This window comes from Metopolophium dirhodum, chromosome 8 (genome assembly GCF_019925205.1).
Source record: "Metopolophium dirhodum isolate CAU chromosome 8, ASM1992520v1, whole genome shotgun sequence".
Lineage (NCBI taxonomy): Eukaryota > Metazoa > Arthropoda > Insecta > Hemiptera > Aphididae > Metopolophium > Metopolophium dirhodum.
Window position 1 is genome coordinate 12,449,526 of NC_083567.1, and position 19,174 is coordinate 12,468,699.

At 28.5% G+C, this 19,174-nt stretch overlaps 1 protein-coding gene and 1 non-coding gene across 4 annotated transcripts in view; both read right to left on the bottom strand.

Moving 5' to 3' along the window:
* The window catches only part of LOC132950807 (uncharacterized), a 321,853-nt gene that overhangs the window by 73,148 nt on the left and 229,531 nt on the right, over window positions 1–19,174 (bottom strand). The window lies entirely within an intron of this gene.
* Window positions 1,349–1,467, bottom strand: LOC132951499 (5S ribosomal RNA). Its single transcript, XR_009665331.1, has one exon. It is a non-coding gene; the product is annotated as a 5S ribosomal RNA (ribosomal RNA).

Below are 19,174 nucleotides of genomic sequence, written 5' to 3' on the forward strand. Positions count from 1 at the left end.
AGCTTGCTTTTACGATTTTGTTCGCTGTTTTTATTTTTGTTCGATAACTATACCGAACAATTCGAGAAACTACCCGTTCAATAGGTATAATCAATTTCGAATCCACGTGGATGCGTCGGCGCGAAGAAACTTTTTGAACTCGCTCTTATTGCCCGGAAGGAAAAGAAGAAGAGATAAAAAGCACACATCTTAAAATATTTCGATGACACAATGTAACGATAATACGTAATAATATTAGAGTATATTATTATTATTAAACCCAATAGATAGCTATTATAATTCATAATACACGGATTCGTTGGTCTGTTATGCGATGGACAAATGGACAATGTGCGTGTGATGGTGGTCCAATCATACTTTTTACAACACATTACAATATGTCGTCACGGAGATGGATCAAAAATAAACACACGATATTATTATTGTTGATGTAATTATTATATACATAGTTGATAATATTATGTTAAAATCGTCGCCCCTGCAACACGGTGTACGAATTTGAGTTCGGACTGAGACGACGGACACACTTTGTTGTAGGTATACCCTGCGAAAAGCAATTGACCGGATGGACGAACGACGAAAGTCACGCGTGTCAGGGGTCGGTGGTTGGCGCGATGGAGGGTAGCTGGCGGGCTGATTGAGGTGACGGACGCTCGCGGGCCTCGACAACAATAACAATTATTATTAAAGTGCGCAGCGGGAGCGTATTATTGCCGTTCCGCTCGACGATGCACGCTTTGTACCCGTCACCAATGTGGTCTCGTCGTCGACGGCCAGCAGAGAATATATTATATTGTCGTACGCGGCATATTGCAATTACACAGACATAGGCTCCGAAGTTAGAAAAAAACCGTTTACGCCGTTGAAACCAAAATATGTAATAAACCATTTTCGTATATAAATAATACATATTTTATTAGGGGAAACAATTTTAATGGCAGTGGAGGGGAGATTATACACCCAAACTCAGCCCCTGGCTACGCCACTGTCTAGGATACATACAGCTTAGTAAATAGGTACGAGCAAATTGGTCAGATTCCGGATGAGAACAAAAGTACACAATTGCAAAAAAATATATACATAGGTACTGATAAAATAAGCCATGATGCGATGCCACTCTGGATGTTAACTATACTACAGGTATAATTTTAAAGAATAAAAATATTTATAGTATAATATTAAATGTATATATATTTTATAATTAAAGTGATATAAAAATAATTATTTTTTAAATTTATCGTGGTTAAGGAGTTCTACAATAATTCTTTAAAGTCAAAGGGACAAAAGCAAAAAATGTTTTTATATTCTTAAAATTTAAATAAAATAATGTTAAAAATGAAGCAAAAAAAGCCAACGGCACGTAGTGTTCCCAAGCGGTCACCCATCCAAGTACTAACTACGCCCGACGTTGCTTAACTTCAGTGATCGGACGAGAACTGGTGTATTCAACGTGGTATGGTCGTTGGCGATGAAACGGATGAAAATAACATTATTTAAGTTAAATAACTATAACGTTTTTATGCATTACATATTACAGTATTGTAATTAGTAATTACACAGACATAGGCTCCGATGTTAAAAAAATCGTTTACGCCGTTGAAACCAAAATATGTCGTTTACCGTAATACCGCAAACAGTGGTCGTGAGCGAGAAAATCGCTATCCGTTTTACCGACAAATATATTTTGTAGAAATGCAAAAAAAAAGAAACGAATAAATAAAAATTTACTTAAAAATAATTTATATAAATGCCTGTTTATTTATTCAGTCAACATATGCGGACGTGAGTCATATAACACAATTATTAGGTATAAACGTTGTGAAGCAGTATATTATTATAACAAAAATTGTACAACAAAACAGCTAAATATATTACTACTTACAATACTAAATAGAATGTAACGAGAACGTCTAAAAAGAAAATAACATATTGAACAAAATAAAGACGACCGCGACGGAGATCTATTAAATACAATCAAAAACATATGTATTACCCGAAACCATTTTAGCCTTTTGGAGGTTAGCAAAATAGCTTGAAATAGAATTTTTGTTCAAAATTATTGGTTGATATGGTTTAGAGTCTCTAGTAATAAGGCAGTAATTTTAGAACGAATCAAAGACAAAATTTCAGGATAATCAATGGATCCAATAAACATTTATGAAGACATTTTGAGGGCAAAAGTACAAGACACTCACTATAAGCAGTGATAGATTAAGGAAATTAAAAATAGTATTATAAGAACCGCGGGGAGGTCCATGGATATTAAATTTAAATAAAACAAATGCAAGAAAATTATAAGTAACAGATTCTAGCATAGTATTTTGCTTCGATGTATTATTTATTCAGATGAGAGAGAAGGATTCTAATTTGGAACGAACTAAATAGAAATTGAGGATTTTTAAGGAATAGGGTCCATGAATAAACGCTTAATAAAGCCCAAATTACAAAATACTCTTCACCAGGGATCGACAATTAACATTATTGGATGGTCATTTTAGGAATTTGGAAACTTTTCGGGGGCCATCAAAATGTAATGCATATGTTTATTCAAACAAAGTAAAGTCGAAACTAAAAAATTAAATTAAAACTATTGAAAGGCTCATTTAATCAACCATAAAAAAAAATTAAAAATAAATGCCTTGTCTGCGGGTCGAATAAAGTTCATCCACGGAATCTCTGATCCACACCGTATATACTATATAATATATACAATATCTATGTCTAGTTTAGAATTTTTTCAACCTTCTAGTAATTTATGGTTTATATTTATAATCCCAGGACCATATCTATTTCGTCTATGACATACTTTGTTAGGTTAGGTTTTCTACTGTTTTCTTGCTCCTCATCTGTTATTCAATTCATACAATATCATGCACACTATAATAATATATTATAAGGATTCGTGACGACTGCTATAACACGTTCTGATGCGGTGGTGCTGTTTGACGGCACGTGGTTATTGTGCGTTATTATCTCGTTGTAGGTATCGTAAAAAATAATTACACTTCAAATCCACACTAGTTTACTAACTAAAAGTTTCGTATAGAATAATGTTCAGTAATAATACGTATAGTTCTAGTTTTGTTCTTTCATCCTCTGCGTGGATATTAGGTATATCAGATATAATAAAACGAAAATAAAAACATTTAGACAAGTCATTTTTGTACATCGTGTCATTATTTATTAGATATTTTATTTATATAATTAATATTATTGCTTTAAATAACTCGAAAAATACCTTTAAAATATTATAATTATAATATCATTGGTTTAACAATTAATTCTTTTTTAGTATTAACAAAAGTGAACTACTTCCCCCCCCCCAGCTCTGACACAATGATGCTTAGAGTAGTTTACATTGGTCTATATCCCAGTTGAGGATAGGAAATTGCGATGTAACCACCTCGGTATATGTGTGGTTGATTGTCCGTAAGTTATATGTAGAGTCATGTAAACTGTAACAACACTGCAGTAGAATATAATAAAATCTACTACACCCCATTAACATCGTTACAAAATAATGTTAGAGCAGTTGACACGTTATATATTGCTAAACAATTTTCACTTAAACTCCCATTTTTTTTTAAATTTCAAATATTCAACAATAAAAATATATTATATTGAATGTTATTGATGCGCAATATATTAATAATACTTACATTATAAAGTTAAATATTGTATGATATTACAATATGTTTGTGCTATTTTATGAATATTTAATTATAATAAGAAATAACAAATAGGTATAGTAGATAGTAGATAGAATAAAAAATAAAATAATTGTAAAGGAGGAGTATTAAAAAGTAGTACTTACGTAATGTTATTTATTTTTTAAATTTTAAATACATTCTGAAATCAATGAAGCCTTAAATATTAGATGTGTATAATGTACGTACATTAGCGATTAGCATAAAAAGTTAAATTTTTTATAGGTATACGACCCCTGAAAGGTCAAAAATAGTTCTGAACCTTGTTCTATACGTAATATAATGATGCAAAAGTACGTTAATAGTACTTAATACATTTTCAAAAAAATAAAACTGTTAATTTGAACATTATGTTAAGCTAAAAAAGGTTAAAATATGGTTAGTAAATGGTAGAATCCCATAATACATACATGTTATACATTATACAGGGGGATAACAACTTTAAACAAATAATCTAAAATTCAAATAGAAATTATATTATTAATGTTTTTATACATACAGTAGAGTATAAATAAGGCGAAAGGGATAATATGTTTCCAAATGATAGTTTTTCCAAGGTTTTTTTTTTATGGGTACTAAGAAAATGTTTATAAGTTTGATACAGCTAAATTAGAAATTTGACTTTGATTATTTTTAAAAAATATCAGTAGATTTCAAATTTTAAAGATCACACAAATTTTCGTATCAAGTTTGTTCTGACAAATCGTAAGTGCCTGCCAACTGTAAAAAAATCAATAGGTATTTTATATAGCTGGAGATAAAATGTATTTTAAATATATACATTATATCACATTATAATTGAAATTTTTAGGTGGTTGATAAAATTATGCAAAGAATAAATGTATCTATTAATTCGTTTAAAAACAAAGAAAACACGAAAGAAATGTATTATTCCCAATGCAATAATTATTGTTTAATAATCTATATGTATTTACTGTAACATGTTTCAACTTCTACACATGTCAAACGAGTTTCATTCGGTAAAAATGTATAACAATAATGAAATAATTGTACACACAAAGTTACTGGATCATATCAGATATTGTATGTACAGCAATTGTAGTGGTTGAATAATAACAATAAAAAAATGTAGGCAGGTACTTAACATTTCAAAATATCTTATATTTTAATAAAATATTTCTGAAATCTTTTATTCTTACATATGGAGGGAATTATACTTCAAGTTGTTCCATATACTTAAATGAATAAAGTAAATAGGATTCGAAAGTGATTTGGGCTGAGTGGTTTTACGACTTTGTGTTACATGCTGTATTACATTAGTGAGATGTAACGAGGCCCTTCGTTGTCATCCATACATACCCATTTGAAGACTTATTTATTTTTTATTGTCGTTTTGGGATTTTGGCCGCTCGTCAGTGATTATTCTTCCATGAAATCGGCTTTAGAGCTTAAATGGGAATTTTCAATTATATTCAAGATAATTTTTAATGGCATTTTGAGGATATTGAGTATTATTTTAGTATATAACATTTGTGTCCAATTATAAAAATTGTACTAAACCGCAATATTGATCAATCGACATCTAGATTCTAGAGCTATAAGAAATAGAACAAATATTGTATACAATAAACAGTTTTCACTTGATCCATATTATGTGTCCGTAAAAAACAGCATACCTATTCATTTTATTAATTTGTTGTGAAGGAAATATTAATTGCGAGTACTATATATAACATGATAAGTCAGCCGATCATCAATTTACTATTTTCGAATAGAAGACGATCAGAATAATTCACTTTAGTCCTGTTTATTTTGCGGAAAAAGGACCAAGAAAGTAAGGGCTAAAAATATAATTTTTAATTTTAAGTCCTTGGCATTGTGATATTCTTCAAGTAGGTACCCTAAAGGCCTAAAATATTTAGGTTTTATATACTTAATGTATATTATAATATTAGTTATATAACTATTTTGTTATAATCTCTATGCTTTACCTACGACCTAAATAACAATTGAAAATCACAATATCACATCACACCATAATATTAATATAATACTATTGATCTAAGTTAGTTGATAGGATACATAAATTAGTATATTATAAAACCTCGACATGTGTAATGATAGTTAGTACATAATATTAAAATCAAACATTTTAGTATTGTCAGTCATAATGGAAGAACGCTTTAAGTTGAGTAATAATATTATTTTCTAATAAGTTTTTAACCTTTGCCAATTTTATGCTCGAATAGTTAAGGTTTTAAATTTTAATTGATACATCTCAGAACATAATATTGTTATGACTTATGAATGAGAAACATTCAGTTTTATATCATTTTATTCAAAATTAATTTAATTATGTTAACGTAAGTCTCAAATAAAAAATCCTTTTCATGTTTAAATTACAATTTTCATTTAAACGATTTTCATAACGTTGTAATGATGATACTAAAATAATAAATAATTTTTCTTTATTTTTTTGAAGGTTTGGTTTCATTCAAAAAGTTTAAATGTACCTACATTTTACTTCAGCATAAATCTGTATTTACTCCAAATGAATAAAGGTTTAAAAATACACATACGTTATAAAATCTTAGGCGCCTACTGTACAGTTTACATTGAAATTTAACACAGGATAGAAACATAACTTCTTATTAATTTGGTAAGTTTTTATTTAAGTTTTTATTTATGTGATAAAAGTTTTGAAATAAAGGTTTGCTTTTTTTAGTTCTTTTAAATGTTGTTTTGATATATGTTCATGAAACTAAAAATTAGTTTTATATGACCCATGTTGGTTTGTTTTATGATGAATGTTCAAGGTAATATAATTAATACACGTTAAATAATCGTATATTGTCAAGGAACGAGATAATAATATAAAATTCAATAACAATGTTAACAGGTTATTAAAATACGATATGTATTATTATTTTAATATGTATGACTATTGTAAAATTTTGTTTTCATTTTGAATCACTGTCATTCAGTGTTTGAAAGTTCCCTACTTTTTTCCCTTAATTAAACTTACCTAAAAGTTACTTTTCGAAATAGCAATTAAATTATTCTAAAATTACTTTTTTTGTTATTTGGTCATTACTTTATATAAGAAGTAAAAATTATTTGTTTTTCAACTTTGAGAATGGATTCTCGTAAAAAATTCGATTTACTTTGTACACTGTGATTAAAATTACTTGCCTAATACATTTCTAGAACTGATCAAAATAATTAAAAAAATTAATTTAAGGAGAACAGTCATTTTATTATATTGCAAAACCAGTATTTGACAAAATTGATTTTTTTCTTTTTTTTGGAGTATTTTTCAGGCACTTCCACATTTTATCAATTATCCAATTAAGCATTTAGTAGACTGTAGACATGAAATAATTTTCAAAATATTTGATTTATTTTGTGTAAATTATTGACATTTAACATTTTTGTTTTCATGTTCTGTACGTCATAATTTTGTGTTTGCTCATAAAAGTTTGAAAAACCTATACAAGGTTCCTCATAATTTGTTCATATAACAATTAAAAAATATCAAAAATACATCACATTTTTTAATAGGTATGCGTTTAAATTATGAATTTAGATGAAATTGCATTTATTGCATTTACTGTACGTAATATAAACTAGTATTTTAGTATTTATGCTTAGCGAATATGCCAATGTTGCATCTCTTGCTAAAAATAAAATATTTATCCACACGATAAATTATATAAAAAATATGGCTTTGTATGTATATGTAAACATATTCATGAAACTATTCAACTTAAAATGTTTTTAATGTAGGTATTAATATATAAATATGAAAGGTCTGAAAAAATAAATAATACCTCAATGACAAATAGTTAAATTATTTTGCAAAATAACCTAACCTATAAGTAGCGATACTAAAGAGCGATACTGAAGCGATACTGAATTATTTAAAACATTTCACTTTTTATGTAATAATTACTAATAATACCACATTCCTTATTGTAGAAGTTGTAGTTTTTTGTTACTACGTGTAACTTGGTCGATAATTTTATAATATTATAGTAGAGTGTATACTTTCCAAAAGTCCTTTGTGCGAAATGCGAATACTATGTTGATAGTGTTTAACTATTTTCAATAGCAAACAGTTTTCATGGACCCATCAGTGGGAGTATATATTTTCATAATACGTTTTACTTCCAAAAACAGACACATTAAAAATAATCACTTTTTTCCAAACCGTTTAAAATCTAACAAAAAATAACATTACTTCGGGTAATCATACAGTTATCTTAACGACTTTGTGCATGCCACACGATGCCCATTTGGACCGTTTATTGTTCATTACCTCTTAGTATTTATAACGCTATCTCTATACATACAGAATTTGTTAAATTTACCTATAATCTAATCTCCCCACAGACTACAGTTATAAATGTTATCATAATAAAATAAAAAGAAAGTGTATATTATAAAGTCAAATTAATATTAAAAAACAAATGTATGTTTTTATTACTCTCAATGACGAATATTTTCGTGGATCCCTCGAGTATAACAATAAGTATTTTCATCTTATGCGTATATTTGAGAGTACGTAGGTAACGCAAATAGTAAGGTTTTTTTTATACTATTATATCTATTATGGAGATTTGTTTTAAACAATGTTTTTAATTAAATTCATCGACATAAATGTCATAAATATACATTTTTGAGACTTCGTGTATAAGGTTTATTAGTGGCAGAGCTTTTGTTATAAATTGTACTTGACACAATTTTGGCGATCATAAAAGTTAACACAATTAATGTTCTCGCCTTTTGCATATAGGTCATTAATGAATGGAATACGATATGTCTATAAAGTAATTATTTGATGTTTGCTCATATTTTTTTTTAATATAAATGACCAGGATCATTAATTAATGACAATATTTAGAGCATACATATTTTGAGCAAAATAAAAATTCCAAAGACATTTTGTGTATTTAAATTTATTATCTACACTAGTTTTATTTTTTATTACATAGTATTATTATAATTCATTGTTTACTTACGAATAGTAAAATCTATGTGTATAGTTTTTTTTATACTTTACGAAGAGGTTAAGTAGGTTTCCATATAATATTTGAATAGTATACCTATAGCTGTTATTAATAGGATACATAAGCAATAATATACATTAATAGTGCAACTATTTAGTGTAGTTTAACATCAACATTAATATATGATAGGTACTTCTAATTTAATAGAAACAATAAAAGCGTTAATATTATTAATAATATTAATATATTTTTTTTTTGTATTGAAATTATTTTTTGTTCTCAAACAAACACTAAACAAATCCAAGTCATTAATACCAATTAATTTAGAATTTAATTCTGGAAGTTTGAAGTGGAGAATAATCGTTGCTAATTAATATTTATGGTAAACCCCCTAAAATAGTTTTTAGTCTATTATATAGTATTGTAACTTAAAATTTTATTTTTGAACTCGAGTATATGAGTAACTTTTAATAATATAATCCACGCCAAATGAAAGGGCTCTTAAACAATTGCGTTTAACTATAGCTGATAATAATATACAATAATGTAAAATTATTAACAAATTAGTGGTTAGGTACAACTGTTAAAATTAAGTTGTAGTCTGTAGACCAGTGGTTCCCAAATTGTTTACCACCGTGGCACATTATTATTAGTTATTATCAGTCGCATTGGATAAACATTGTATACTTGAAAAAATAAGTACTTTAGGATAGAAGAAAAACACACGTTGAGTTTTTAATGTATCGTTCAGATGTCTAAGACATGTATTTGAACGTATTATACTATTGGAGTACTTTTACTACATTTTTGATTTCACAGAAACATTAACAAACATTTTTTTTTTGGCAAGTATTACGGGCCTATAGAATATACGCACTATACAACAATAGTTATTGTAAGTAATATACAAATGTTGTTTAATTGATAACGTATTATTCTACATTTTCACACATCTCGTTGCATAATATATTATATATATATATTCATATATCTATATGATTATTTTTTAACTTTTTAAGTTAAACTTAGATACCTCTAACTCGCGAGGAAACATTTGCTATATATGTCCTTATTGATTATTTGAGCCATAACTCATCACTTGTAGCAATATATTTGTATTATTTTGCAGTTGTTATTAAAAATGTTTTTCAAAATGAAATGTTATGGAATCGCTTTGTATATTTCCAATAGTAGGCCAAATTTAGAATACGGTATATAGAAAACGGGTTCTTTGAAATATTGAATGTCATTGCCATTTTTTTATTTTTGGTAAAAGAACGTCGAACGTGCACAACGATGGGTATAAACGTCCGCGAACACCACATGACGTAATTTATGTAAATTCTATACTAATGTTAAAAAAAAAGTAGAAAAAAGAGATTGAATATAAATTTGCTATAAATATAATATTACAGAGTACGAAGGGAAGGATGTATATGTGAAAACGTTTCTTTCTATAATGTGTGTGTGTGTGTGTGTGTATATACTATAATATTATATATACTAGTATACTATATATATGATATATATTCAAAAACCATAATTTGCATGAACTTTGTTTACTGGTAAAAAACTCGCATTACTCTATATCCATAACGGAACATTAAATCAGCGATTTAATTTTTAATATTTTTTTTACACGAGGGTGAAAAAAATAAAAAAAATATTTTTTGTTATATTGTTTATTGTGGTTGATCTAAAATAACAAAATTATTTATAGGCAATCATTACTTTAAAATGAAATAAGCTTACCAAAAAAAAAATAAATAAATAAAAAATACAAAACTAAAATTATACTTCACCCGTAAAAACCAAATACAGTTTTTATTTTATTTTAAGTATGGACATTTATACATTAATTAGCTATTAATTATAATTACGTTATTTAAAAAATAGTTCGTATTGTAACAGAACGTCCCATATTCTTTCTTAAGAAGTTTGATTTTGCCAATTATGGAATAAAAGTTTAAAATTTGAATAATATATTAAAATACTAATTTAAATTTCAAAGTACCTAACTTATTAGTGTACCTACGTCAGTGCTGTTTATAGTTATTGCGTAATTAGGGAATTACAATGAATAGTTTTGTGCGGGAAAGAATCGAGAAGGCTTGCAGTTATTGATAATAAAACCAAATTTTCACAAAAAAAAGAAGATAACTTTAACTGTGCAATATCAATTTTATTTTTTTTCGTATCACATTTGTGAAAAAAGTTATTCAAGTTTAAAAAACATAAAAATAATGGATTTTAAAACAAAAACTTTTTTTGTGTTAGCAATATTGAAAAAAATAAAAATGATATTACACGGTCATAATTCTTTTCATTTTTATGTTGAAAATTTGGTTTTTTTTAACAAACTCAGTTGTTAAGTTTGTCCTTGACTATGCTAAACGATTTTTCAACCAATATTTTATTTTATAAACGTGTGATGTCTTCATAACAATGAATACGATTATTATTATAAAGAATAACAAACATCGATTTTTAAACTTAAATGTAAAAAATACGTATTAACATTGTTTATGAATACTTTAATGTTTATAATCAATGATAATAGTAACGACTAAAATTGTAAGTACTTTCACAATGTATATTATCTTTATTTAAATTATGTGTTATTATATTTTTGAATTTAAATGTTAAATTTAAAATTGAAGAGCTTGACTTGGATGTAGTTTATCGAAATACTGCGGAATAGTATTTATTAAATCAACACGAGACGATATTTTAAGAATACTTTGATCAGCATAATATAAATATTTAGAATCAAATATGACGAGATAAATGCACAAGAAAATATGGAGATTTATGAAAATTAATTAATTTGTAATTTTACCATTATTTGCGTTAAATCAACAATAAAACATTAAAACACCAATAACAGATGATCAATAGAAATCAGTAAATATGACCTATACTTTTATACTTCTATAGTGTTATAATGCGTAAATATGTTTTATGTCGTCTTGAATATTAAATACCTATTAATATCATGAAATAATCGTGATATTATGTCGTTTGAGAGTACTGGTGATACCTCCGTTTGGCTTTTGTTGACATATTTTTCCCGTGCTAATGTACGATTAAAAAATAATATTATCATTACAGTTGCGATGTTACTTAAATTATTTTATTGTCAGTCTTACTGTTTTTAATTGTTATTCATTAAAGTATTAATCGTTGTCTGTCCGTAATTATTAATTTTATCATAATATTAATATTGGGTTCAACCCGTTTGTATTTCAATAAATAAATTAATATCTAAGTACAATTATTAAGGTTGACCAACTATAAACAGGTCATGTTCTAGTCTCTGTGTAGTAGGTACCTATCGTCCTTCCTACACTGCAACATAATATTCATTTCTCGTAAACCCAGTAAGAATTGTAGAGTACTCTGTTTGTACTTTTCTTACGAACTCTGTTTATATTTTCGGTTGCTTTGTCGATGATGAGTTGGATATGAAAAGAAAAAAAAAATTATGCTGAAAGGGTCTCGCGGAAGACACCGGCTGATTATTGCTTTTTTTCTGCGTCAGACGAATACTTAATGCGGAATTTCATGAAGAACAATTTAGAAAATTAAACAAAACGCAATAAAAAGGTATTAATGTAAGTCGGTCGAACCTTTTGTTCTATAATTATTCCGGCAACTTACTAATGGTTTTTTTTTAACGCCGCTATTAAAATATGACAAAGGAGTTTCGGCCGTGTCGTCGTCGCCGCCCGAACTTTAATAATTTCTGAGTCACAACACCGACACCCGTGCCCGTGTCCAAACGAACAGACCAAAACTAATCTACGGAAACTCCCTTGTTTTAGGAACGACTCTGGCTGCCCGGGATTTACATAACGTTCTGCCATTAGTTTTGAAAGCGGTGCTGATCGCGAGATGGGCCCAAAATATTGCGGACAACAAAGCCCCCCCCCCCCCCCTAACCCTCGAGGAACTATCGCGGAATCACGTCGTAGGTATATTATATTTGTAGCCGACACGCCGAAATCATAGGTACGGTATCCACTCTCGGCTTTCGAAAATACGGTACCATGTACTTGTATAGTAAACACGTATTGTGTTGTTGTTAACGCAATAACATTGCCTATACATTTTATTTTTATGGCAATAAAACCTATGTCGCATAATACGAAGCCACAAAGGCGTATAACAATATTATATAATAATGGTGATCCACGGTACACACGTACCTCGGAATCACTTTATCTTTCTACAAATTTTTTTTTCTTTCTCTTCTGTTTACTTCTCGTAGCAAAAAACGATTTTGCGATTATCGACGTTCCTCTACTATGATAATATCAGTCTCGAGCTTCTGAGAGCGCCATGATAACAATTTGTAATGATTTCTATAATCTTTTCAGGGTTGATTCACTGAGCAATGATCATCCCCGTTTTTTTATTATAGAAATAAACTTATTTATTTATTTAATTTGTTTTAAAATTTAAATATATCTACTTAAAGACCATATTTTCAAGAGCTTGAGGTTTGTTGTACTAGATACTTACTGAAGCAGTGTCATAATATAGTGGTACGAACTTCTGTTTTTCAAATCAGAACCTCTTTTTTACCGTACCTTTTTTAGAGGATAATTTGTTTGAATGTTTTAATGTAGGTACTTAGTTTAAAATTCGAACGAGTAGTTTTTCAGCAGCTATTAAAATGTTTATACCAAGGATAATAGTTCTTAAAAATGGTTTTACAAAAATATGAAAAATAATATATTTTGGATTTAATATTTAATTTAAACTACTCGGTCAAATTTTGATAAACAAAATTATGTTTAAAGTTTAAACACGTTAAAAAAAATACAAGTGGTCAGTATCTCTTTTATACTGTTAAGTAATATAATAATGACACATTTGTTACGAACCCATTTGGCTTGGGGACGAACCATTAAGTCTACAGCCATAGTTGCGTTGCCAAATTTTAACACCAAGAAAGATGATAACTTTGTCTGGCCTGCAGTAACGGTGTTTCTTTATTTTATTTCTTAACACAGTTAAATCTACCATTAGATATTTAAGTAGTAGGTACCTACGTCATTAAAAGATAATATTATAAACTCCCTACCAGTATAACAATAACGTTTTTAGAAATTATCATTATTTTGTTTTTACAATGGTATTGAAAAATAAAGCTTCTTATATCGAGTAGATAAAGTTACGTCTACTTCTTCAGGTAAGACTTGAGGAGACGCTCACAGTTTTAATAGTTTATAGAAAGAAGACAATTTATTATGGTACCTACTCAATCATTTATTTGTATTGTGGGCAATTAACAACAACTAAAACTATTATTGGCAGTCGGCTTGTCGGAGATATATTATGAGAATTAGAAATGGATTACTTCGTAGCAGTTATAGAGGGTCTTATAAATTAATAATAAAAAAAAGCGACCGTATTCAAATTACCGAGATTGGCCATGGTCATTTGCTCACAGTCTATCGTTTTTATTATAATATTAATTATGACTTATAAGGGATAAAAAATGGAAAATAAGTAGGTACGATTATGGCCACGAACCGAACGAGTGACTATCGCACAGATGACCCATACTAGGCAGGCGTACATCATAATATTATAAGAGTGCCTATTTTCATATTTTTCATCAAGTCTGTCAACCCACCTTCACGTCCACCAGTCGGGTTTACGATTTATTATTTCACGTCCCTGCATTAATGTTAAACGAGTGTTAAGTAATTTAAATACATTTATTTCAAATCTGCCATTGAAGTGTTTCGTTGTCTAATACTTATTTTTTTTTCAAGCTACTGTCCGGTGACTAGAATAAAATATGTAATGTAAAACGTGTTTGATTTACGAGTGAATGTAAGATGTTTGAGTGATTTTTACCAAAGAAATTATTATTTTTTAACGTAATAATAACTCAAGAGATTTGGATTAAAATCAACATAAATAATAAATATGCTAAGCGATAATGCTCTTTATTCCTTATAATAATCTTTCGAGGCTTCAAATATTATTTTCATTACATCTTTAGGATTTTTATGACGACCATTTGTATATTATAATTTATTTTGTTCGAAGATTAATTAAATAGCTTTATATAAATATGCTTCTCGGGTACGACATTAGTTTTTTTTTTTTTAATATTCGACTTGTACTTTACATTGCATTTAATAATTATTATATTTCAGGAACATATTTTAATTTATAATGTATTCCTTTATGATATTAAAATAAATAATGATTAATATAATTCTGATTTGAAAATTGCAATTTAAATGGTATTCAATACAATTTTAACTATGTATCTTGTTACAGATTACTGGGGCTAAAAAACTTATGTAGAGCCGTAGAGGCAATCACGAACATTGAGCTTATTAATTTTTTGTATCAAGGCTTATACACAAACTTTTCAGACTTAATTTCCGTCTGAACGACTGTATATTTGTAATTTAAGAACAATTTAAGTACTAACGTAGTAATATTCCAACGTGTATACTATGTGATGCGATTAAAATTACTCGGAAAACTGTATCCGATAACTAATCGTCATGGACCGTCAACAGCACCCGGGACAAAAATACGTGTCATTTAATAGGTACGCCCTTATTCACTGAGTATAGTTGTAAAGTGATATACAGTTAAACTAATATAACGACGTGTTTGTGCGGAAATTAAAAATCTCGCTGTGGAAAATTGTACGGCGCAACGCCGTTGTTTAATGACATTTACAAAAGGTAAATAATACTATTTTACTGTGTATAATATTGTTAATTTTAAATTTTACTGATCGACCAGCAAACCAGTGAATTAATTATTCGCAATTTGATTTCATGTAAATTCCTTTCTTAAACTCGTTCTATTAGTTTGCTCAAAAGTCCTAAATCAAATGTTTGACGTTAAAAAAAAAATGAATTAAGTACGATACGTCTCTTACTCATGTAAACCTATAAACATAATACTGCAAATATACACAACGATCGTGGGCGACTAAAGTGATCATTGTTTTGTACATAGTACCGTACGTGTTTGTAACAGTGGAATAATTCAAATATTACGTACTTTGTAGATAAGTAAAATATAGCATTATCCAACACTATCGACTATTATTCCACTTGAAAAGCTTATAACAAATACATTAGTTTTAATATGAATAAAAGTATGATAAAAACTTAAACGGTCTCAAAAAGAATGCTATACAATTCTCCACAAAGCTAAGTGCTTGGCCCATTCAGAGCCTTAAAGGTTTTATAATTATTATTGTAAATGTTTTACTGGTTTCCTTGTGTATAAATGTCGAGTAAACATCAAAGGTGTTTCTGAAGGAGACATAGAAAAATATCAACATTTTAAAAAATACGCCTTTGTGTCGCCACATTTCGGCAAGCCAGAGATCCGCGTAGTTAGGCCCAGAGGTACGCGTACCGAAATCGCTTAACCTTATTATATATTTCCCGCGAGACTTCTGACCATGGTTCATTCGTATTTTGTTTGTGCAATATATGAGATGGCCAATACAAAGAAGTTTGGATGTCCTATAGAGATGGAGATGTAATTAATGTATTGTATTATATTTTATACACTGTGGCCACAAATAGTGAGTTGATTAGGTTAAGATAACGAAGATAATAATATGCTGAACATAAAAATTTAATCAAAACAAATGTAAAAAACAAATCAATTGTATGTTTAACTCGTTTCGTACGAATTTAAAAAAACTTATAATACTTACAACTATTCATCAAAAAAATCGATTTTTATGTATTGAATTTATCAGATATTAATATTGTCCTGAAATATTATATTGAAGTTAAAACTTAAAAAGAGTATAATTGTAATTAATATTTTTGTGATTAAAAACTTTAATTTTAATAATATGTAGACGGGTATTTGACACGTCATAGGTAGTTTTTGTATTGTCGATTGCACTTCTAGAGTCTGTGAAAAATGTTGTGTCTTTGAGGTTATTGTTTTCAATAAGATAAGTGCATTTAGGATAGCAAAGGATTCCAAAAGTTGTTCTCCTAAAGTAGTTGGTGTATAATGTATATAGTTGGAGGTTAGGCTTAAAATTATGGTACGATAATTTATATGTTATACCTACTAGAGAGATTTGATGCTGGGTTTAATGTTAATTCGAGTCTTCTTATATCTAATGGAGAGATTCCAGGGTTATGAATATACTCAAAATTGGACTAGCCATAGTCAGCGATAGACTTTCGATGGCCCAAAAATTAAAAAAAAATGTATTAGAGCTTTATCTCTTTTGGAGGCTTGTTTTATAAGAATTACTATTATGTATCTTGTTCAAAATAACATACCGAACTGTATACTGTTGACTGTTGTATACACATTGTAAATAAATCAAATATAAATGGTACCCTAACTGTGCGTGTAAACGTGTTTATCATTATAACAATTCACTAACTACTTATATGGAATAACGCATGATACATACACGTACCCGGGTTTCTTTTTGTGTACTAAAACTTTAAAAGTTTGTATATTAAATTGTGTGATGCATTAAATATGATAAAGTCTATATGGAGGTCATTTTGCTGGCAATTTTAGTCCATAATTTATTATCGATAGTATAAAAAAAACGATTGTGCTTAGAAAATATGTTTTTACTGAAACATTGCCAACAGAATAACGGTTAGGCAGCAAAGAGGAAAAGATATAAACGTCAAACGCACAATAACGATCATGGCGTTTTCGTAATCATTCTATATGAAAGTAGAAAAATGTTAAAATTTTCAGTTGGAATCGTTTCAATTGTTTGTAATTTAAAACCCATTTGTATGGCAACTCCGAAGACAAATGTAACTATAATAATATTGATTCTACCTATATAGTTATAACATTGTATAAGAGACGCGTTGAATTTCCAACTAAAATAATTTTGGTTGATGTAATATTTTAATATCCCTTCTAATATACTTTTTAACAATGAATGACAACAAGTTAACCAATCGTTATTAAATAATGTTATGTACAGTAAACTAAAATCGTGAAAATTGGTTTTTATATAAATAACAATTTATACATATACAGTTATTTATGGCACTGCAGGTTTGAATTTAAGAATGTATTACAAAGACGCAAAGGTTTCATTAAAATAAAAATACTTGAATATATTTGAAAAACGAATGTACTATAAGACCTGTTAAATTCGTTCTTATAGCGTAATCAAACAAAATAAATTCCTTTATATTTCTTCAGTTGATTTATTATTGAATAATCAAAAGAAAAAAAACCGGGTAAGTGGATGTCGCTCTGCTGTACAGTAGGTTACAATTGGGTCAATGTATAATGGATTGTATTAAACTTGAATTCAATGATATAATATCATTGTATAAGAAAAACGATTCTGAGTGGAGATGGTTTGTCAGTCTGGCTATTTTATATCGTTATTATTTACTGTAAGTTGAATTAATATTAAAATATTATAGTTTTTTATTCGTTTCTACAGTGATATACAAAGCGTTAGAAATTAAAATTCCATTTTTAGCGGTTTTTCGTAATTTTTCGGTGGTTTTTCCCGTGGCATTGAATAACTATTGAGAAAATCGATTGATAAGATACTATATGTTGAAATCGAAGCACTCTAAAATTAATATTTATATACATTTATTTAAAGTTACAATTACGTTGTAATATTATATTATTATTAAAAGCTGATTTTACCATGTGTATGCCGTGTAATGTGTACCTAAGCGTAGGTATCCAAAACGAAATAAAATTTTCATTTAATTTAAGTTCCGATCGACCGTCACAAATATCTATAAATATTTAGTTTGTTTACGAGGAGGTGAAATTTTTGGATCCGATGCGAAGGTGGAAAGTTTTTTTTTATTTACAATAAGAAACTTATTAAGCCCGGGCTGGTCTAGTAAAGGAGCATCCATTTTTCGGTCGTAAAAATCTCAGGTCCAGTATACGTTGCTACGGCAGTAACAGTAATAATAGTTTATTTTTATGACCGCAATATTTTCGCGGACGTGACGAAAACTCATTGGATCTCCATCGTCATTGGTAAAACGGTGGATGGGTAGGTTTTTTCACCGTTTCTCCTCGGCCATTTCAGACGCAACGACCGGATAATTCTGATATAATATTACACCATAATTTTTTTTTTTTCCATTAAAAATTAATTATATCGGAAAACAGTTTATAAAATACCACACGTGTGGGGCAGAGGCCTATTTCGCTGGTATTAGGGGTATGGGAGAATATTTCTCCATTTACGTTTTCAAGGATTACTGGGCCAATTTTTTGCCTGACCGCCTGCACTTCTTTCTCCCGCATTAATGAAAATATATTTTGTATAATTTAATATTTTTCCATCCCGTATTTAAAAGATTATTATGAATGATTGTTTAGTTTTTCGGCCAATACGGGTGAGAATTTGACAAACAACAACAGCATCAGGCCAGCAGTTCAATGAAACTAGCACGAACAGCGGAAATTACCTATATGGCTACAGCTATATAAAGTAAGTATACATCAAAA